This window comes from Rousettus aegyptiacus, unplaced genomic scaffold (genome assembly GCF_014176215.1).
Source record: "Rousettus aegyptiacus isolate mRouAeg1 unplaced genomic scaffold, mRouAeg1.p scaffold_m13_p_14, whole genome shotgun sequence".
NCBI lineage: Eukaryota > Metazoa > Chordata > Mammalia > Chiroptera > Pteropodidae > Rousettus > Rousettus aegyptiacus.
In genome coordinates, this window is record NW_023416289.1 from 60033406 (window position 1) to 60055987 (window position 22582).

General features: G+C 53.0%; 1 protein-coding gene and 1 long non-coding RNA gene across 5 annotated transcripts in view; one reads left to right on the forward strand and one right to left on the reverse strand.

Moving 5' to 3' along the window:
* Nucleotides 1–22582, forward strand: part of TJP1 (tight junction protein 1) — a 147775-nt gene that overhangs the window by 12178 nt on the left and 113015 nt on the right. The gene's annotated exons all lie outside the window — the stretch shown is intronic.
* Nucleotides 18119–22152, reverse strand: LOC118611411. The gene is made up of 2 exons (XR_004954367.1): nt 21942–22152; nt 18119–19326 (listed from the first exon to the last, which is right to left on the reverse strand). It is a non-coding gene; the product is annotated as an uncharacterized LOC118611411 (long non-coding RNA).

Below are 22582 nucleotides of genomic sequence, written 5' to 3' on the forward strand. Positions count from 1 at the left end.
TCGCTCCTTGAGTCAGTGTCCCAGCGATACCTGCTAAAAGTTTCTCGGGCAAGGCCTGGAGTGGCCAAGTGTGTTCTGAAGCTGTGCCTTGACTAATGGAGTGACATGTTGATAGTAAATACGAAGAAACACGGCCTTCTGTCCTTAGGCCAGTCCTCGGCGTCTGCCTCTGGCTGGCCCGTGTCATTCGGTCGTGCTTGTTGGGAGCCGTCAGGCTGCGTCTTCACCGTCCCCTCTCCCCTCTCGGATTCTAAGTGTCTAGTCAAGGAATTTTCAGTGATAATGAAAAATTCAACAGACTGCTTGAAATTTTACAGCTTCTCCCGATTATTCCTCCCACCTAAGGTGGGAGAATGGAGCCAGCTGGGCAAGATCCGCTCATCCTGACTGTCGAGCGGAGTCATTTATTTCTTGCTTTGTGGGTGTAAACCTAGACTGCTAGTTTTCTCTTATTCTGCCAACAGATCCATACAACAGAAAGTTTTATGCACAATAAATAGAAGCAGTGGAACAATGAATAAATTATGGCTCTGGTCCCGTAGCCTTGGGCGAAAGAATTCAGTGGTCCCTGGGAACCGTTATGCAAAAATGATACATGTTTCAAAACCTTTAGAGGAGTTTTTATCATGAGGGAAAATATGCGGTAATAAGATATTATTTGGACTGTTACATTTTTGTACATTTTGGGGGTAATGAGTCATATTTCACTGCAGCCTGAATAATAGTTCTCTGGTTTTTTAACGATCAGCAATTTTTCACATTTAAAAAGAAGCTCTTTCTCCTGGCAAGGACGAGTCTGTGCGTAGGCCCGTAGAAAACAAGCGTACCCCGGCGGAGACATCAGAGATGCAAGTCTCCTCCTCCCTGCACCCCCGAGGCCCCCGGCTAGGACCTCTGTGGGACACTGAGGGACCCCAGAGGCCTGTCTCAAAACGAAGTATCCCTGTGACTTTGGACACACACCCCGTTTGTTTTCCTCTTGACGTGGCGTGGGCGCCTGGCCGGTGAACAGGGAGCCGGTGAAAATGGTGGAGGCAGAAGGTCTGAGGGGTCAGCGCGCACCAGCTCATCCTGCCGCCCGCTCCTTCCCTTTGTGTCGCCCACGGTGGGCACCCCCGCCGGCTCCCCGCCACACGAGCCCGGAGGGAGCAGCAGCGAGCGTCGCCGGCCCCGGGGCCCTGCCCACGCCGGCTCTGCTGACTCGGCCGTCTTCCCGTGTCATTGTGGGCGCCGGCCCCAAGGCCACCAGCAGATCTCCCCACTGCGCCCTCAACTCCAAGCGCACGTGTAGGCAGCTGACTGCCTCGTGCGTGTCACCCCTCACGGGTCTCGTGTTCCCCAGGACGCTGAGCGTGGCTAGCTTTATGCTCATAAATGTTTGGTGGCTGATTGTCGGCTGACCGGTCGCTTCAGTAACTGGCGGCTGAGTGGAGAAGAGCTGAGAAACCGTTCCATGTTACAGTATGGGGGCTGAGAAGCAGAAGGACCTGCGAAGTCACGTGACTGACACATAGTCAGGTAAAGTGACCCCCTCACTCTGTTGACTTCTGTTGTGGAGCACGGGCCTCAGCTCCACGAAATAATGGGGACAGTTTTTGAATAGCTGGAGTAGCTGTAGTGGTGCTGGTAGAGGTGGCAGTGACGATGGCGACGGTGGCGATGGTGCGGGTGGCGACAATACCGGTGGCGGTGCTGGCGGCGGAGGCGGCGGAGGCGCCGGGGCGGTGGGCGGGGAGGAGGCGACGGTGGCGGCTTCTGCTCTCAGCGCGTCCAGGCTGCCGTGTCCTGAGGCAGCGGGAATGTGGCCTACACAGTGCGGACGCTTACGCAGTCCCGCCCCTGGGAGTCCAGACGCAGGGTGAGCGGCGAGGGCCGGCACAGCTGCTCTGCGATGTCCCCGGACACCCAGCGTTCGCCCCTTTCCCGGCTGCCTCGTCCGTGTCCCAGGCCGCTCGTCACCCCGTGGCCTCCGCGTGGCTGCCGCGGGTCCGCACTCACATCTCTGTTCCCGGCAAGGAGAAAGGGGCAGCGGAGGCCGGACGTTTCCCTTCTCCCCAGAGGCGATTCCCCCCTGGGGTGCGGGGGATGGCTGGATGGAGTTAGGAGGGAGGAGGAGTAGCCGGCATGCTGAGCTGACGCCACCTGCAGACCCCAGCGGGTCAGGAACTCGCTGCTGTGCAAACCCGAAAGTTAATGCCACAGTGGGTTAAATTATAGTCAATATCATGACATCTCATGAGAGCTCCATGTCTGAGGCCTCTGCATAATTCAAGATTCATACAGTTGGGAGGCTCACTTTCTCATTTTAGATAAACCTGTCTGGTTATATAGTTAGTTCACTCAGTCTGCTAGTGTGAAATTATGTGATTCTTGATGCTTAATTTTAATTTGGGGCATTTGCATGATTTCAGATTCGTATCTGAAGTGATACTTTTTAAATATTTTGTGTTGCATGATTTAGATTTGCCCAACTAAAATTCAATAGCACGTCACCAAATTGTGTTCAGCTCATGAAGGCAGGACAGTGAGTAATACATTTAGGGAAAAATGTGGACAGATGGTTAAAATACAAAAAGCCCTTGTTTGTACATAAGTGGTATTTTTAGTTAATTCTTTGAAAACTTGTCAATCCAGAACGAATTGCTCCCCAAGTTCCCCTCTTTCCAGGAAGTGTTTGTTATTGTAGTATGGCCTTACAGGACCTCTCCTGTCATAATTTATGTCTAAATATTGCCTCCCTAATTTCAAACACAAATTACGTGTCACAGAACCGCATAGCTTCCTAATACCTAGCATAATGCTAAGGACTTAGTAGAGCTCAACACAAATATTTGTTGAATGAATGAAGGGATTTGATTCCGTGAATAAAGGGCCTGGCTGGCAGGTAGGCTGTGAGGTGGCACTGAAGACGGAAGCAAAAACCACAGCTTGCAGCGCGAGCTGTGATCTGCAGAGACGACGAGCTGTGCCGAGCACGCCCCGGTGGCCCCGCGGCCCGTGCTCAGACTCCCCGTGCCGGTCGCACAGACCCGGTCACACGGGCCCCTGTGGCCCGTGCTCAGACTCCCCGTGCCGGTCACACAGACCCGGTCACACGGGCCCCGGTGGCCCCGCGGCCCATGCTCAGACTCCCCGTGCCGGTCGCACAGACCCGGTCACACAGGCCCCTGTGGCCCGTGCTCAGACTCCCCGTGCCGGTCACACAGACCCGGTCACACGGGCCCCGGTGGCCCCGCGGCCCGTGCTCAGACTCCCCGTGCCAGTCGCACAGACCCGCGTGTTCCCAGATGAGGCTAGAGACAAACTGCTCTGGCGAATCCTCGGACACAGCTGCTGGGCTGGGTGGGTCTTGAGCCTCCAGCACCTTGGCTATTACCTGTTCTACGAAAATGAGGAAGGGGACGGGAGGCAGACACTATTTCATTGGAAAAAGGTTTTTCCGCCAGGATGGTTTTGTGAACTAAGAGGGCTAACGCTCAGCGCCAGCCCAGCGCCAGCCCAGCGCCGCTGGAGGGGAGGAGCAGTTCATGGTGGGCGACAGGGGCAGGGAGGCCGAGGAGGGCACGAGATCCCGACACGCAGCCTGGAACGGCGGGGGAGGGCGAAGGCGTCCCTACCCGCCAGCAGCTGGAGGGCCTTTGAGGGGCGGGGACTAGAGTTTATCTTTTTCCTTCTTTTTTATCTTGAGAGGAGGAATAATGTAATTTTTTGTAAAGTCATAAAACAAAGAGTCACCCTGTTTCCTGTTTCAAACTCTACTGAGCTGATGTCACGGGCTCTGACAGTTCTATATCACATTTCTGGTGCTTACAGCCCCCCACCCCCCACGCGCAATCTATGAATAGGGCGCACTACAGTGGAACTCACCCTCGGGTGCTGAGCGGGGACAGGCAGGGCTCGGGGGACAGTTGGAGGTGACATTGGCCAAGGGCAGTGGAGCGGGCGGGCAGGCCGGAGGAGGTTGCAAACATAGAAATGAAAAATATTTTCATGTGTGCTGAATGAGTAAATTTATGGAGATAATTTTTTAAATCTAAAATGGATCTACTGTAGCTTTTCAGAGATGATCTTGTAGTCTGTTGCTTTTCACTCAGTGAACTGCATCATTTGAGCTCCACATTTGTTATTGACAAACAAGTAAACTCGGAGGATCATAACAAGTAACGTGACGTGTCTGTGTCTGTGCGCGCGTGCGCGCACGCACACACACACACACACGTCATTTCACATCTGTAGGAAACTGGTCGTTTTCCTCTGTGAAACAGACACCGTTCCGCTCCTGCTGGTCAAAGTGAAAGCATCAGACTCATCTGGTTCTTCCGTGACTTCTGAGCATAAGGATGAGAAACGGAATTTTCAGAGTGTGTTTTGTGTCTCTAATGTTTTCTGTTTTAGGGAAGCCCCCGTCCCATAGTAGCAGAGGTTTCTGGGGGACCAACTGCAGAGTGAGAAGTGGGGATCCCACATGGCGGACACGGCGGCCCCCGCAGTGGCTCAGGTGCCTGGGAAGGAGGTGGGAGGCGGCCTCCCTTGTCCTCGGCGCCTTGCAGTTCCTTTCCCGTGGCGAAGGGGGTGACGCACGAGAGTCCCTGGCCTGGCTGGCAGGAGGGCTCGCCCCTCAGGGCCTGACGCGGGAGCCGTCAGAAGACCCGGTCCTCCTGGTGGCCTGTTCGTTGTGGAAGACCCTCGCGTTCCGCGTGTTCTGGAAGTCCCTTTCTGAAAGCCGCTGATGGCCTTGGACAGCAGCTGTTTCCAGAGGCTATTATTGGCGTTAGCTGTCACCTTCAGGGGTGCTGAGAGGCTGACCTGGGGTTGGGGACAGTCAGGGCTTGGCGAGGGGCCTTCGGTGCATAGAGGTCAGTGGCTGAAGGCTCTGTCTTGGGGGGGGGATGGAGTGTCTTGGAGGAGACCCTGGGCGGCTGGAGATGGGGCGGGAGGGCCCCAGGTCACAGAGCGGGGACTGGGCAGAGACCGGGTACCCAAACTCAAAGAGCCGAGGCAGCGCTCTGTCCCGTACCGAAGGAAGTCGCGCGTGACCGTCACACCCAGCTGTACTGTTAACCGAAGGCCACGTGGAGTGACGTGTCCCCTGCAAGATGTGGCCGTGAGCAGGAAAGACGTCATTTCATGGGGCCCCAGCATCGTCTGCGAACTTGCACGTCCCATCCGCCGAAGCCGCGTGGGCGCCTGGCAAGGCACACGCGGACACGGCGGTGGTGTCGAGCATTCCTGTCGCCCAGACAGAAGCCCAGGGAAGGTGCTTGTGCGTGGATGATGTCAGTCTGCATCTGGCGACCCCAGCGGTGGGCGTTGAACCTGTCTCTTTAGACCCGAGCTTCTCACTGGTGCCCCTGCGGCTGTGCTGCAGGTCGGTGGCCACATGGGGGCAGCACTTCCCATCGCGTGCCCGTCCACAGTGACAGCCTGGCGGCACGTCGTCACCGGTCACCTGTCACCTGGGTCCTTTGGGTTAAAGACTTCGTTGTTCCTGCCCTGGGCCATCATCTAGTTACAGCTGGAGGACCATAGATTTAATGTGGAAAGGAGAGAGGATAATCCTTTCCAGCAGGAGGTGGCTTGGTTCTAACCGCTGCAAACGTATGACAAGTAGAAGCAGCGTGGGCGGAGCGGGTGCGCGTCCAGAGGCCCGGGGCCTCGAGCGACAGAGCTGGCCCTGTTCTGTTCATCGGGACGAAAAATGAAAGTGCTTCTGTTTGTAAGGACTCCCGTGCTGTCAGAAAGAAGCCAAGTGTGTTACTGATTTTCTGAAAAGTAATCTAGTGAAGCGCGTTATTTAAAACTCGTTATATACCAGGCATGATTTTAGCTTTCTCTTTTTAAAATCACGGTTTGGCGTTTATTTCTGTGTTTTAATGTGACAGGAGCCATCTTTGTCAGCATTCGTTAACTTTGTTTTTCCATTCTCTGGTGTGCATTAAAATTTGGAAGAGTCATTATAAGTAGAGAATGGGAACCACAAACCAGCTTTTAAAAGTGTCTTGCTTTTTGCATTTTGACCTAGCTATATACTCTGAGTTACACTCATTTTTTTTTTTTTTAGGTAAATATAAGCGCTGGCATTTTCACACTATTTTGGCATGAAAATTTGCTTTCAGCCTTTCGGAAATTACACAGTTCCTTATGTTCTTGTTCCTGCTGTTTCGTCGTGCAGACCCGCGAGACCCCGGCTTCCGCGGCATCGCGAAGCAGACCGAGCAGGCGTAGGCTTCGTGCCCACAGCGGGGGTTTGAAATGGACAGTTTAATTTTAAGTGGTTAAATGTTTATTTTCCCCTTGAAGAGCTTACTAGGCGCAAGATTGGGACGGCGTGCCTCGAGGCAGGGCCGTACTTCAGTGCATCTAAACTTTGTTTTAGTGTCATACTAGACAGAGCATATGATCAGATTTCTTTTTAGGAAATGAACAGTGTGTGTGTGTGTGTGTGCGCGCTTGTGTGCATGCCTGTGCACTCATGTGTGCGTGTGTCATATGTGCTTGTGTGTGCACGTGCATGCATGTTCTCTTAGCCAGGTATTTTTTGGACCAGGGCAGAAGAACAGCTCACCTGGAGCTACTGAGCTCTCGGGAGAGTTATGCGGGAAAGGCCGTGGCTCGTGCCTCTGCTCCCCGGACTTACTCTTCAAACGGTGATTGTGTTAAGCGTGTTGTTTTTTTATATGTCGAACTGGGTCAGTGTTGCCGTTCACTTTGCACGTTGTGCACAGGTGGGGCTCTGGAGACTGCTTTTTGAAGCTATTAGGTGCTGCGCTGTGGTGCATTCACGAGGAGCGCGGGGTCACCCAGCAGTCCCAGCAGACATCTGAAACCGAGCCCAGAGCTGAGCGAGCAGAGCCCCGGGCGCGGGGCAGTGAGTGTCACCTGGGACAGCGGGCGGGTGGTCCTCGGGCTCCCCACAGGAAGGCTGGAGGCTGGGACGGGGCGGCCGAACAGCAGGAGTGAGCGTCGGGTTCACAGTCGCCGGGCCGGGGAGGCGGGGTGTGACCAGAGGACAGAACGCGGTGACAGAGCGTGAGGGAGGCTGAGCCGAGCGCTATGCTCCGTGCGCAGCGCGGCCTTCAGCGGTCTCCGTGGAAAGCTTGGAATTACTGACGTGGACCAGGTTTTTTAAAAGATGGGAAAGTGCTGAGCATCTCTATGCGCTGGGGGAGCCTGGGAGGTCCCAGAAGGAGGAGGGGGACGGACGGAGGGAGGAGGGCTCTGCCCTGTGCGTGTGTGTGTGGGGGGGGGGAAGGGTGGGGTTCAGGGCCCTGGAGGGGACAGTGCCCACCCCCACCCCCCAGCAGGAGGAGATGAGTCTGGGGCTGGGGGTGGTTTTGGTGGCTCGGTGGGCGTGGGTGGGGGTTCTGAGGGAGGCGATGATGCCCGGCCGGGGGTGGGGGGAGGGGGCGCGGCGGGGACAGGAGGGCGCGGGCGGGCAGGGCGGAGCGGCCAGCAGAGGTCAGCGCACACGCCTGCGCCAGGGCCAGCCTGTGTGGGCGTCCCCAGCGGAGTGCCTCGGCCCGGGGCTGGCTGGTCACGAAGGGAGGGTGCAGAGAAGGATGGGGGGAGGAGAGGTGACAGCCAGGTGACAGGCGACAGCTGACAGATGGGTGACGGGAGGAAGTGCAGTTAGAGGGAACTGGGAGGACCAGCAAGGGTGGAGGCTGCACCCGGGTGCGGCGCTGGGCGTGGACCACCGGGCGGGCCTGGGGCGAGGTCACCCCAGGAATTCTGAAGTCCTAGGAACGACCTTGGGAGGGGAAGCAGGGTCCAGAGTCCAGCGGTGCCCACCGGGGAGGCCACCAGCACGGGCCGGACACAGAATGTTAGGAGGAGGTGGCGGTTCGGAGGGTCGTTATCCGTAATTAGAGCAGAGGAGGCAAGTAGAAAGTTTTCAAAGTGAATAGAAAGATTTTAAATTAAAAGTATTTGAGGAGAAACTTGAGAATAAGAACCTTTGAAGGCAGAGAAGCGCCTTATGGCGGCAGCTTGAACTAACTGGAGAGTCAGAGCTGGACATTGCACCCCGGAGACCCGTGGGTGTTTCGGGGTGTGCCCGGGGCGGAGGGCAGAGGGTGTGCCTGCGGGGCGGGGGGGACAGGTGCCGTGATGTCGCCGTGACGTCGTCCCTGGCAGCTGCGCTCCAGAGACTTCCGAGGGCCGCGGTTGCAGCTCCCGCAGAGACTTCGGCAGGGAACTGACTTGCAGGGACCTGCAGGGTGTGGCAGCCCCTCGGGCCGGCGGCCGGGCACGCGCGTGACCGCCCTCAGGGGAGGACCTGGGCGCGCTTCACCGCCTCAAGTCACAGCGACTTCACGCAGCGCAGCCAGGGGCCTTCGCGTCTCGCAGATGTCCCAAATGTTCGTCTGTGACTTGGAAACCACTTTGAAGCCCCAGAGGCGGCTGTCGTATGCGTCCCTTATCACATGCTCGGAAGGCAAACATTCTTTTTGAAACGCCCATTACCCCTGAACTTCCGATGTCTCTCTGAGGAGCAGCGAAGGGCTCGGCCGCGTTCTCCTTTCTCCAGCTCGCTGGGTCCCTGTCCGCAGGACGGGCTTAACTGGGCATCACCCAAGGCAGGCCGGCTTTCCACAGGGCCCTGTGTGTATGTGTGTGTGTGTGGGGGGGCTCCGGTGTGGAAGGAGCTGAGGGGGTCGCAGTGCCAGCCCCGCCCGCTGCTCTGTCACAGGTCACAGAGGAGCGACCTCAGTGCCCCGTGAGACAAGTGCCCTGAGTCATCACATTCCTCGCTTAATCACAGACCTTTGGGAAAACATGGGTTGGGTTATTTCACTTTGAATTGTTTTGCTTTTGATTCTCTACCCTAAACTAGCAATTACGCGGTCGCCCATGCAGCACAGAGACGGTTGTGACACGTAGCATGTGCCCTGCTGTGGCCGACACTGGCGCTGTCAAAAGTAATGTTAAAATAAATCTGTTTTTTTCCCCCTCTGTTAAGAAAACGAGCCTGCCGGCATTCGTGTCAGGGGCTAACCAGTTGCAGAAATCCCCCTTAGCGTCGGTGTGTGTGGAGTTTCGCTCCAATGCTGGCTTGGTTCTCAGGCCGTGGGTGGGTCGAGGCGCACAGTGGGGGTGTTGTTGTCGTTGTCGTCGTCGTTGTATTTCTAGTTGAGCTGTCAGATGCAGTCTCGTGCGCTTCTTGACCGTAGGAGAGTTTTGTCCCGTGCCAGGTCTTGGCACTGAGTGCGCCCCCTTCACCCGGGCCGGAGTCCTGTCCTCATCGGCTCCGTTACCTCCGTCCCCTCCTGCGTGAGGTCCCACGGCCGGCCACGTGTCCTCGTCCGTGTCTTCTTCTCTATTCCAGCACCTTCTGTCTTTTGGGCGTGGCGGGTTTCTCTCCCTAGAGCTAAACGGATTCCTGCCGTCTTGGAAAACACTGCCGCTGGCTCGTCGCCCTCTTTCCTGCAGACTTGGTGACTGTACGATCCACACGCTCGTCTGTATCTCCCGCTTTCTTCGCATTCCTGTCACCTGATGTGCTCACCGCGGTCCCCTCGGCGGCCTTCCCTCAGCCCCGTTTTCCGTCACCTCCCTGCAGGACCTGGCAGCCGGGCAGTGTCCCCTTGAAACTCCCTCACGACACCCGACCCCTGCCTCCTCTCCGACGGGACCGTCTCTTTCTCCACGAGCTCTCTCCCCACAGCTCAGCTCGGTCCTGCCCCCGCGTGCGGTCCTCACCCTCGTCTTCTTGCACAGTGACGTCAGCCTCTGTGGCTCTAGGAGCGAGTGAGCTCCCGGGCCAGCCGCCCTGAGCCGGCCCCTGCTGCCATCGCCGGGCGACCCCCTCCCGTGTCAGGCCCGATTGTCATGCATGTGCTAATGTTAGTGTACGAGCCACAGTGCATACGTGCGTGCCTGTGTGTGCTGATGGAAGCAGTGTAGAAAAAATCCAAAACGTCAGCAGTGATGTGTGTCTGTGTATGCAGGAAGGATGATTATCGTGATGCTTTTGTATGTTTGTTTCTTTTTAATTTAATTTCAATGTTTTAAATAATATTTCACATGTACGTGTTAAGAGCTTTATAAAATTTCTAGTTATGAATTACTTTATAATCATAAAAATAGCTAAGATACATGAGTTTTCAAATGGTTTTCAATAGTTCTAATACTAGTCGAATTAACTTTAGAGTTCTGTGTTAGAAATGACAATAAGAAAAAATATTCTCAGAGAAGTTAAATATTTGCTTTACAAAATGAAAGAAATGGAGCTAAGTTGTTTTGGAGAGAAGATTGATTATTCATTTGTACGGGTTCTTTATATATTGTGTTATTGGTTCTTTAGTGGTGATCTGTGTCGCAAATGTCTCGTCTGTGGTTTGTCTCTCACTTCTCTTTCACGTCTTAATTTTAATGTAGTTGCGTTTATTGGCCTTTTCCTTTATGATTTTTACCATTTTTAATGTTTCGTTTAAAAACCCCATTTTTCCCCTGCCGTAAAGATGTTTTCCTTATGTCTTTTTAAAAGGTTTTAGGGTTCACTTTTCACATTCGGATCCTTCATTGTGAAATTTATGTTTCGAATGTGGCGAGAGGCAGAGATTCCTCTGTGAGTCTCGGGACGGGTAACCGGCCGAGTCGGCAGCGTGCCGGCGTGTGTCAGACGCAGTCTCTGTGGGGCCGTGGGTCTGCTTCCTCGTTTCCCTGGGCTGTTTACCTGTCTCTGCGTTGAAGCCACACGGTCTTAATTGCTGTAACTTAATAACAAATCTTGAAAACCGGTCTGGCGAGTGCCTTCCCCAGCTTAGTTCCTTGAAGTTGCCTTGGCCGTGCTTGGTCCTTTCGTCTTCCTTGCCCGGGTTGGGACCAAGTCCCTGTAGGAGGACTGCCGTTGGGTGAATAGAATCAGACTGGGGGAGGGGAAGCGTTATCTTTATAATTGGGACTGTCGTGCTTGGGCAGAGCACACCTCCGCTCTGTCATCACTTCCATCACGTTCTATCTTGTACGATCGTTCGTCTTTTTGCCGTTACAAATGGCTTATGTGTCATTTTCATTATCTAACTATGCCGATGTAGAGACGCTATAACTGACGTTAGTATTTTCACATTGTAAGCAGCAATCTGTCACTTGCGTTCTAAGGACGTGGATTTCCGCGGTCATTCTCTGGACGGCCCGGTCCCTGTGTCGCGGCGGTTCTTCTTGCCCTGAGCCTCAGTGTGCGTCGGGCGCCCCAGCGCGCTGCCCGGGGGAGGCGGTCCTCGCGAACGCCCTCGCCCAGTGTTTCGGCCGTGAGCGTGGGTGTCGCTGTATGGTTTTGTGGGTCACTTTTGTCAGATTAGAGAAATCCTCTTGTCGTTTTAGTTTGCTAAGAGTTTGTATCACGAACGAGTGTTGAATTTTAAAGGGCGCCTTCTCCATACTCATCGAGATAATGCCATTTTTCTCTGTCTTAATTGACACGTACACGTCATTGTGGTGAACTTCAAAATCATATTAATGGGTTTTCCAGGAGGATACTTTGTGTCACTTGGATAAGTCGTACCTGACAATGTTGTTGTGTAAGACTTTGCAAAATTGGGTTTTCTGACATTTTTAAAGAGTCTGACATCTGTGTTCGTGAGATGGTCGTACTCGTCTCGTTCGGTCGGCTCCTGGGTTTTCCTGTCTTCGTTACATGAGCCAGGAGTGAGACCAGCCTCTTCTGTCTCCCGGAGTGGTTCGTGCGAACGCGGGTCTTGAATGTTCGGTGTGACCCGCCTGCAGTCTCGGCGGGGCCTGCTGTCCAGGATTCTACCTGCTGGTTCGCTTCCAGTTTGTCTTGAGGGGGCAGGTTTCGAACTGCTGATTCAATTCCTTTAGTTCTTCTAGGTTTCTTCAAGTTTTATATTTCTTCTTGAGTCAATTTTGTTGTTACATTCTTCTTCCAAACTGTTTATTTTCCCCCAGACTTTCAGTTGTTATTGGCACAAAGTCCTTCATTATATTCTGACTTTTTAAAATGTCAGCCGTATCAGTAGCCCTGATCTTTTTTCCCACTCCTGATACTGTTTATACTTTCTGTATTTTTCTTTGGCCTTTTCAAAATGACCAGCATTTGATTTTATCACTTCTTTTTACTGTTGATTTTTAGTTTCGTTGTTCTGCTCATATCCTCGTAGATGCTGCCCGTCCTTCCTCTGACTTTTGAGTTGCACGTTTAGGTCATTGCTTTTCAGCATTCCTTCTTTTCCAGTACACACGGGAAACGTCAGGTTTCTGGTTGGTAACTTAGCTGAGTCCCATGCACTTAGTGCTGCCGTCGTCAGCAGTCTTAAGCTTTTTAAGTATTTCCTTTGTGGTCTCTTCACTCAGCCGCGATGATTTAGCACTCGGTCCACACGTTTCCAAGAAGAAGGGCTTAAACTGGTTCCCTTTCGCTCTCGATTTCATTGCTAAGATGACAGTGATCCTCTGATAATTGTTGAAATTTGCATTATTGCCTCATGGAATCATTTTTTTTTTTTTTTAGTGTCCTCTGTGGGGTTGAAAATAACGTGTCCTCTGATTATACTTCCTTTAGGTCAGGTTCGATCATTGTTATTTAGCTTTTCTCTGCTCGATCAATTAACTTACTGAAATAAGTATGGTAAAGTCTACAGCCGTGATGAGGGACGCTGTTTTTCCTTCTAGCGATTGGGTTTGGCCGTTCGATGTTTTTTGTGTGTGGCCCTTGGTGTCCACGAGCGTGCGTTTCTTGCTGGACATGTAACCCGGCTGTAGAATTACTGCATCGTAGGTTGCCTGTGTGCTCAGTTTTATTCGATAATACTACAGAGGGCTCTAAAGTGTTTAAACAATTTGTAATCTTACCAGTGGCGCATGAGGGTTCCTGTTACTCTGTTTTTAGCAACACTTGATGTTGTCAGTTTTTAAAAATTTTAGCCATCAGAGTTGGGGTGTACAGTAGCACACTGTGGTTTTAGGGTGCATTTCTGTAATTACTAACGAGATGGGGCCTCTTTTCATATGTATCTTGGTTCTCTTTTATAGTTTCCCAGTGTCTACCGAAACGATCAGTCTTGTCTTTTGTTGAACATAGTAAGAAAACTTATCTTTTCTTTTTTTAAAACTTATCTTAATGTTTCATTCTAACGTATGGCGAGCGTGACCAAGAGTATTCTATTATTTGTGGTTTCTTCCTTTTTTCCTCCCACAGTCTTGTCTTTTTATATGTCTGATAATTTTTGATTGAGTGCCAGAAAAATGAAAAAAATTCAAAATAACTCAAGATCTAGGACTCTGTAGGAATCTTCCAAAACGAGTTCGCGTCTGTTTCTGCCAGGCACTTGGCAGTGGTGGCTCTGGGGTCCCCTCAGGCCACCTCAAGGACCGAGGGTGCAGAGCTCAGGTTAAGGCCTGCGAAGGCTGCCGAGCCCCGGCTCGTCCTCACCTTTGGGGAGCACTACATAGGGTCCCGACCCAGGTTAGGGATGGTTCACCAGGCTCCCTGACCTGGGGGAGCCTTGGACTCCAATTTCTGTGCCCTGGTCCTTGGATGGAGTGACAGTGCCACTCAGCCACGCTCCAGAATCAGGGGGCACCCGAGGGGCAAGTGGCCCCCATGCCTCGGGCCGCCTTCCTGGGCCTGCGTTCGCCCAGGATTTGGCTTCTCAGGTGTCTGCTGTCTCGCAGACTCCATGACACCGTTAAGAAAACGTCCTTTACATTTTTCCGGTTATGTTCAGAGGGAGACTTGGTCTGAATTATCTAGTCCACCATCCCTAGAATCTCAATTCGTCCTGTAGACACATTTTTTCCTCTTTTTATTCTTAACCTCTCGGTATCTGTGTGTGTCTCCATGGATTTTGTGGAGTTTCGTTTTATCTTTCTACACAGTTTAAATTGATGTTCGGTGAAATGGGCACGTTCCGTGTGTTTGTGCTTGTTGCGATTTATGGCACATTCAGGCGTAAGACTCACACTCTCCTGTGCTTTGTGTTCGCTCTGGTTCTTCCAGGACGTTTAGCTCTTTGAGTCTTTATCGTCCATCGTGGATATGAATTCATTTCTTGTCCCAAATAATTCTTTACTGTTCGATGGGTGCGAATGGTTATTTGTGGTATTTTGATTATTTATGGGAATAAGGACAAACATTATGCAAAAACTTTTTTTAAAAAAGCCTTTGCTTCTACACTGCCAACTAACTCACTCTCTATATTTTAATGGTACACAAGGTGATTTTCTTGCCGTCACCCATTTATCCTTGTTTCCTCAGATTTCGATAGGGCCGTGTGTTCTGAGCCCAGGGCCCGTTCCCAGAGGGATTGGGGGCCTGGCTTAGAGAGCAGAACTGGCTCCCTCCCAGGCTTGCCGGCCACCAGGAGGTGCTGCCGGGGGTGGAGGTGGCCATGGCTTAGCGGGGCGCCCCAGGGAGCACCGCGGCGGAGGGGAGGGTGGTGTGGCTGGGACCGGGGGATGCTAATTGATTTTTCATCCTCTCTGTGCCGGTCAGGATCTGCCTGTCTGCAATAAAAACCCATGAACTTTGCCCTTTAAATGGGTGAGTTTTATGGTACGTGCAGTAGACCTCGGTAAAGCCGTAAACACAGGCAGGCCCGCCCTGCAGAGTGAAGGCGCGTGCGTCAGGCTGAGCCGCTCGCGTCCAGGAGGGGTGTGTGCGTGCGTGTGTGCGCATGTGTGCATGTGTGTGCGTGCGTGTGTCAGGTTCACTCACACAGCGTGCGTCGGCGCGATGTCCCTCGTCATTGCCAGGACCGGGGCCTTGGTCGCAGCAGCAGACGGCTGTGAGCCGGCGGTTAAACAGGGCAGAGGGCCGGCTGGGGGCAGCGGCCGTGACTTTGTGGTGGCTCTGAGCGTCTCTGTGACGCCACTGCTCCCCCCGGCCTTCGCGCCCTTCACGCCGTGGCAGCCTTTTCTGTGGCCGCGCCCGGTTTTCCCCCTTTCCATCGTTTTGAACACGGCTGCAGCGGGCGTCCCGACGGCTCCGTGTTTGCGGTTTACGTGGCTGTCGTTTACGGGTGAGTCTCTGGAAGCAGGTTTGGAGGGCGAAAGCGTCGCAGAGTGCCACCGCGCCTTCCCGCAGGGCCGCGGGATTTCCACCCCCGCCGCGGTCCAGGCAGCGTTCCCTTCCCGCGTCCTCGCCACGCCGGTGACGTGTGACGGTGGCACACGGCGCCTCCCCGTCCCGGTTCGCGTCGCGTGGCACTCTTCAGGTCGGACAGTTTGCCCTTTATGGTTTTTCTTTTCCAATATATAAGGTAAAAAGTTGACAAGTGGAAGTTTAGAGTTTTACACAGTGACCTATTCCGGTTTGCAGCGTGCATTTCCTTCCACCGCTTAAAATGTAATTAAAACCTGAATGGGATCTTTCGACTGCTGCTGACCTGCGCGTCACTCTGTCAGCCTTTCCTTGCATTGTTCTGTTCCCATTTCCTTTCCGCCGCTGTTCTCCTGGCTTTTAATAACCATTTAATTTCTTTTAAAACGCCACCTTCAGTGTTACTCTTCAAAATATTTATTCTTCTTGAGGTACAAGAAACTTACAACCCTCAATTAGACATTTTCCCACACAGCTAACCTTGCATTTCACACCAATTATTTCTATTTACTTAACTAATTTTAGAAGACTCTAAACTGCTAACTGAAGTTTTTCTTAGAAATTTAAAAAGTGTGGCCCTTTACGAATGTCATGTTTATGCATAGCCTGAGGGTTAATCTGTTCATTTTCAAACCAAAATTACTAAATATCAGATTAATATACCTCAACTTTTGCAGACCTTTGAATTATTTTCCATATTTCTATATGATTTCCTTTTCTGAATTCCCCAGCTCTTCCCTTCATTTTTCCTAACTTCTATCTTCCTCTTCTTTAGAAAGAGGGAAAAGTTGTATTCTTTTTCTTCTTCCTGAAAGCCTTCCTTAGCATCCCAGGCTTTACTTTACGGGGAAAAGAGCCCGCCTTTGGACTCAGGCCACGCTAGCTCTGAATGTTAATTTTCCAGTCGTGAAGCCAACAGGTAAGCACCGAATAAAGGGGTGACTAGGAATAGTACATAGAGGCATTAGTACGAAGAAGCACAAAACTTCCCAACCACCCGAAGGAATGCCAAAACAGAGAAAAAGAACAGAGGGAGCGGACCCCATCGTAGGCAGTAAGGATTACACAAATATCGGTACGTGCGCGTAGGCCTCAGTTGCTATTAACAGTTCCAGATCTCGGCTGGCTGGCCAGGCCGCGTCTAGCTCTGGGCTGGACATGGAGACACGTGATTTGGTTGAGAAGAGTTACAAGCAAAGGCTTGGGAAAGATCCCGGCGAAACGCTTACAAAAGGCGCATCCTGCTATCGGACAAGGCGGAATTTAGGCCAGAAACAGAGATGCCGTGAAGGCTAAAGACTATAGACGAAACGATCGTTGCTAATACCCTGCTCTGAAGGGCACAGAAGCGACTTCGCTGCAGCAGGAGCTGCAGGTGACGAGGGGGGCAGTGGGCGCTGGACACCCCACGTCAGTCTCCCCGATCGCGCCAGTGCGGGCCTCAGGGGGGCTGCCCACGGCCCGAGTGAGCAGTCGGGGGCCAGGTCTGCGGACGGGTGTGTTGAAATGCGTGCCCCAGTCGTGGGGACTATGCCTTGGTTTTAGACACTAATGGATCATTTGCAACAGTTGACCTTATGTAGGTCGATTGTAAAAAACTTTTGGTTTTGTTTGTGTAAAAAGTTTTGGTCGTTAAAATAATTCCGTGAAGCTGATGATGTGGAGTCCGCACAGGGGCCCGCGATGTTCGCCCCCACTTGAGGACGATCCTGACGCGGGTGCCAAGAAGGGAGTGCGCGAGGGCTCACGAGGCTCCAAAGGCCTCAGCGTTCGCGGCCAGTGGGAGAGAAACAGCGGCTTGCGGAGCAGCCACTCATCTGGATGGAGACAGCGACTGAAGACAGCGACTGACCGTCAGTCACAGGGCGGCTGTGACGTGGAACCGACACCTGGAGCCTGAGGCGGTGCCCCGCGCAGGCAGCTGGAGGCGTGGAAGGAGGCCCGGCGCGGTCCCGTGTTTTCCGGGATCCCTGCGTCTGATGGGCGAGGACCCCGGGCCTGGCCGTGGCCCTGGGTCGGGAGCGGACGCCGGAATCCTCTCGAGTGAAGCTGCTGGCACTGGAGGGGGAGGGTTAGCAACGCACAGAGAAAAAGGCAGCGCAGCTGCAGACGCAAACGAAACTTGCTCACACATGGACGTTTTGCGGGGGGAGTGCCCGTTCGCGCCAGGTGTCAGACTTAAGTAAAGGTTCAAGGCCCTCTATGCATGTTTTGAAAAGGCTATTAAATCTAGGGCATTTACAACTCTCTGATACAATTCTCGGATTAGAGGAAAATCTGAAAACTACAGAATTCTAAGAAAATAGATTAAAAACATGCCATGTCAGTCTATGGGATGCAGTTGAAATAGCACTTGGGAAGATTCATAGCATATGTACCTATATAGATAAAAATCGAAACAAAATATGGAAAAAATGAACTGAGCATCAAACTCAATACACTGGAGAAATAAGCAACAAAGTAAAGGAAGACAGAAGGAAAGCATGAATAAGTATAAAAACAGAAATTAACTGGTTAGTAATCGGAAAGTAGAAGTAATAAATCAAGAATCTCGTCCTTGAGATAAAGATCAAGAAGAGAGAAAAACTGCTAGCCCACCCAATTTCTAAAAACTGGAAGAAGAAAACAATGTACATCCAAATAAAGTATGACAAGGGGGAAATAACCATCAAAATAGGAAATTTAAAATAAAACAGGGGATTAGTTGGCACAACTCCATGCAAATATATTTGAAAGCCTAGATGCACCTTTTATTAAAATATAACTTACTAAAAGTGATCCCAGTAGAGACAACACATCTAAAGGACCAAATAATACAGGAGGCAGGAAAAATTGCAGAAGAGCGATGAAGCATCACGTGCAGGCGTTCCCAGGGGGGTTCTTCCCGGTGTTCAAACTCAGACAATGTCGTGCGGCCTCAGCCTCTCAGGGCACAAGAAAGACAGGACTTCAGGTTCTTTTAGTGAAGTGAATTAGCATTAACACTGAAATCCGATAAAGGCTCAGTATTTATCAATAACTGCGAAATTTTTAAGTAAAATGGGAACAAATATAATCTGATGTACATAAAAAAGATCAAGTTTATTCCAGGAATTCAAATGTGGCTTATTAATCCATTTGTGTAATTTATTATATTAAGTCAATAGATTTTAGAAGAAAAACGAATCATATGGTCCTTTGCATAGATGCCCAGAATCCATTTAACAGTATTCAACACTTCGTTAAAAAGTGCTCAGTAGCATAGGGCCCAGTGCACAGCAGTTCCACGTGCATGAACATCCTTGTGCACACATGTGCACACACGTGCCCGCACCCCCAAGTCAGCGTCTTTGTGGGGAAGACCAGCGGCCTTCCGTCCGTAATCGGAGTGCAGAGGCACACGGCCAGGAAGGGGAGTTAGAAACCTCTGCAGCACTCGGGTAAAGCTCTCTAATGGGAAATTTTAATTAGAAATATCGGTATGAACTGTTTTTTTTTAACTGAAAACAAAAAGCACATTTCCTGGCCCTGCCCATGGGACGGTCCGGGGGCAGTGATGACCCCCGTGGTGACCGTGCCTCGTGCCACCCGTCACGCCTGAGCAGGCTCTTGGGAGGGAGGGTCAGCCCCGGGTCTGAGGCCGAAAGGCGTCTGTGAGCCTGGAACATTTTTGTGTGCTCGAGAGCAAAGAAGTTACTCAAGATTATTAGGGTCGTGTTAGGGGACACAGCAGCTAACATGAGGGGCCGTTTGGGACAATTTCAGAAGTCCAGACATAAAAACGCAATTACTGGGAATGCAGAATATGTAAAACCTGTGCGTTTTTAAGAATATTTTAAAGACAGTCAAACAAACAACTCATTGGACTCCATTGGATGAATTCAGAATTAAGGTCCTAGTCTCCCTTTGAGAGTTAGCAACTGAAAGAATTTTGTACTTATCCTGATAAGCCTTTTGTGTATCCGCTGCAATACGGTAAACAAATTCCGGTAACTCATAAGGGCAGGTTCCTCACGGAAGAATTTCAGCTGATAGCCGTGGAGGGGGTGGTGGAATTAGAACGTGGTCATTGTGCAGCTCTTGATGACGTGACAGGTGGGTGCGGTGCCTGTCGGCAGGCGGCACCGCTGGCTGAGAGGCTGCCGAGGACTTCGCAGCGCGGGTCAGGTCGTCACCGCCTCCGAGGGGCCAGCACGCTGGGCGTCCCGATGTCACGCGGCAGGAAGCGCACGGCTCTGTGAGTGACGCGCCAGACGCGGCGCGTGCGCTTGATCAGGCTTCTGGAGCTGCAGTTCACAGGAGGCGAGAGGGAGAGAGAGCGAGCGAGGGATTAAACAAGTGACACTCCGAGGACGCGAGGGGACAGATCCAGAATGTGGGCGGCCGGCCGGAGCAGGTGGGGCCGGAGCAGGCGTGGCCGCTGGTGGCATTCAGCTCCTGGCGGCGGGGGAGGGGCCGCCCGGCTCGCAGCCAGCGAAGAGCCGGGGTGACCCATGTGTGGGTCCCATTGCATCTTGATTAGAATGTGTCTGGGGGAAAAAGACGTTTTTCAAACAATCGGAACAGTTTTATCGTGGACGCAGTGTTACATGATACCGAGAGTTATTTTTGATTTTGTTTCGTGGGATGGTAACATCGTAGTTATGTTTTTGAAACTTAATTTTTTAGAGAGGCATTTGAAGAGCCGAGTGCCTTTGAAAGTACTCCCACGAAGGATGAAAGGAAAAAGAGAAAAATGGGGTAATGAAGGAAATAAGTCCAAATCTTGATCCTGCTGAGTCCACGGGATGGATGGGTTCACTGCACAGTGCTTTCTCTTTTGAGTATCTTGAAACTAGTTTGTGAAAAACATTTCAGCCCTTGAAAGACGTATGCCATCAAAACGGGAGTGAGCTGAGCCACCCTGGGAGCGGAGTCAGGCAGCCAGCCCCTCCCGAGTGGGGGCGCGTGGGGACACGTGGGGGCGCAGGGCTGCGAGTGGAACGGGAGGAAGTTGCTGAGAAGCGGCGCCTCCCAGGCCGCGGCCGCTCGCAGGCGGCTGAGGGGCGGCCGGGGCGGCCCTCGGTGCCCTGGGGGAGCTGGCTGTGCAGCTGGCCTCGGGGATGCCCCACCTCGGCTTGCAGATGACTCTGTGCATGTGTCAGCCGGGAGCCGGGCTGGTGCACGGAGACGGGGCATCGTCCCCGCAGGACGTCGCCCCAGCCACCAACTCCGCACGCCATTCCGGACCTTCCAGCACCTTCCAGCACCCCACCGTGGACACTGACCTTGACTTCCCTAAGTTCAGGTGGGACACGGGAGCCTGCGAGCGCCCAGGACCCCGCGTCCCGTGCCCCTCGGGCCACTGCGCTGGCCCTGGTCAGACTTGGTGTTGGTTTGTTCTTAAACTGGAGTCTTGTCTTACATTACGTGTGGAACAGAAGGTGTTTTAAAAATTGGTTTTGAACCCACAGGACTTTTTGTTTTCCTTAGACAGTGAGGCAGAGGTGAGTGATTACACCGTTCTGGACCCAGCCTTGAGCACTGCTGTGCGTCGGCCACTGTCCTAACTTTAGAGGTTCGGAGAGGGGACAAATCGGGAAGACCCCAGTGTGAGTCGGTGCCACAGTGCGTGGTGTGAGTGTAAGACACAAGAAACAGCTATGTTCACTGAAGGTAATCCACGCCGTGAGTCAGATTCCTCACCTGTAAAAACCTCAAGTCATGTAAAATGTTTTGTATATTTAACAAAAATAGCCCTATCTGTTCGGTCCCTGTAGCTGCCTTTGCTGGTCGGTGGTCATTTGGGTGCCTTGCGGGCCTGGGGCGAGGGGTGTGGAGCGGGCACGCACAGAGAGGCCACTCTGCCCAGGACTTCGAAGACGGTTTCCTCATCTGCTTTGTATTAGCGTGCGCGAGAAGGGCCCTCCGCAGCCCGCCCTTCTCTGTCTCTGGCCAGAAATACTTTGGCCACAAAAATGAGGGAAAACCTGCAGCGTAGGGTGACCCGAGTGGTAAGGTTAAGCATTCGCGTCTTTGAAGTGGAGTTGCTTTTTGTTTTTGGTGTAACGGGAGCCCCTTCCGCTCCTCCCTGTGCGCCCCCGCCCGGCACCCCCGGTCGCCGGCACCGTGCCAGAATCTCAAGCCGCCCGGCCCCGCGCTGCACTGTCCTCGACCCTTCTGAGGCTGCGAGCCTGCTGAGGATCCAGTGAAGCCCGCAGGCCCTCGCCCTGGGAAAACGCGTGTACTCGTGTGTGCGCACACGTGCTCACATGTACATGCGCGCGCACACACACACGTTTGGAGCCGTCCCAAGGGATTCTCACACCCTGCCTAAGAAGCCCTCTGGCCATCTTCCTGCCTCTAATGCCTCTTGCAACGAACCGGCCCTCCGTGTTTTTACCTAAGTTACTTTCCAAAGGAGACTTCAGCTTAAAGACGTTGGTGTCTTTGTAGAATAAATCCTCTCTTTCCTCTGGTCTCTAAGGGACCCCATAACCTAATTCCTCCCCTCACCCCTTCACCCCACCCCCCACTCTTTTTTGGCTTTCCTACTTTCAGGAACTTTCTACTGCCTGGTTTGCTGTTCTCCAGACAGCCTGAGAGTTTGCATAACTTCGTGCTCACGCCCACATCCCTGTACCTGGCTGCCCCCTGCTCGCCTGCCCGCTGCCCCCCAGCCCCTGGCCCCCCTGCTCGCCTGCCCGCTGCCCCCTACCCCCTGGCCCCCCTGCTCGCCTGCCCGCTGCCCCCCGCCCCCCCGCTCGCCTGCCCGCTGCCCCCCACCCCCTGGCCCCCCTGCTCGCCTGCCCGCTGCCCCCTACCCCCTGGCCCCCCTGCTCGCCTGCCCGCTGCCCCCCGCCCCCCTGCTCGCCTGCCCGCTGCCCCCCTGCCCCCCGCCCCCCTGCCCGCTGCCCCCTACCCCCTGCCTCTTCCTTGCTGGAAGGCATCTTTACTGGCTCAAGGCTCCAGTTAAGCGGCCGTCACTCACGAGGCTGTCGCCCCTCTGTCCATCCTCAGACTGCGTCTGCACGTCGCCTCCGTGAGGCCGAACTATGTGAAGTCACTGACATTCAGCTGCTTCTCACGTTTATTCTGTAATCTGTACCCAGTAGAATGCACTCTGGTGTGCCCCTCTGAGAGTTTTAACAAACGCGTTGAGTGTGGACCCGCCCCCACAAGCAAGGTACAGAACAGTCCTGTCGCCCCCTGGAAAATTCCTTCATGCTACCCCTCTGCGGTGCTCTGTTTTTAATGTCATTTTGCATGGTCCCGTCTAATATTTAATCCCAAACTAAATAGCTGTTTGCTTATCTTTCTCCTCGTTAGACGGTAAACGCCTCAGGAATCTGAAGCATGCCTCACTTCTTTGTTTCATAACTTGCAGCCAGGTGCATTTGAAGTTCCTAGGGCCGAAGTCTTGAGTCAACACACACACGCACGGTTAACACGCATAACCATGGGCTGCGACTTCCTGACCAGACTGAGCTTCCCTCACCCTCATTTTCCTGCCTTTGCCGCTTCCTCTGACTCACCTGACAGCTCCACGCCCAGCCCGGTTCT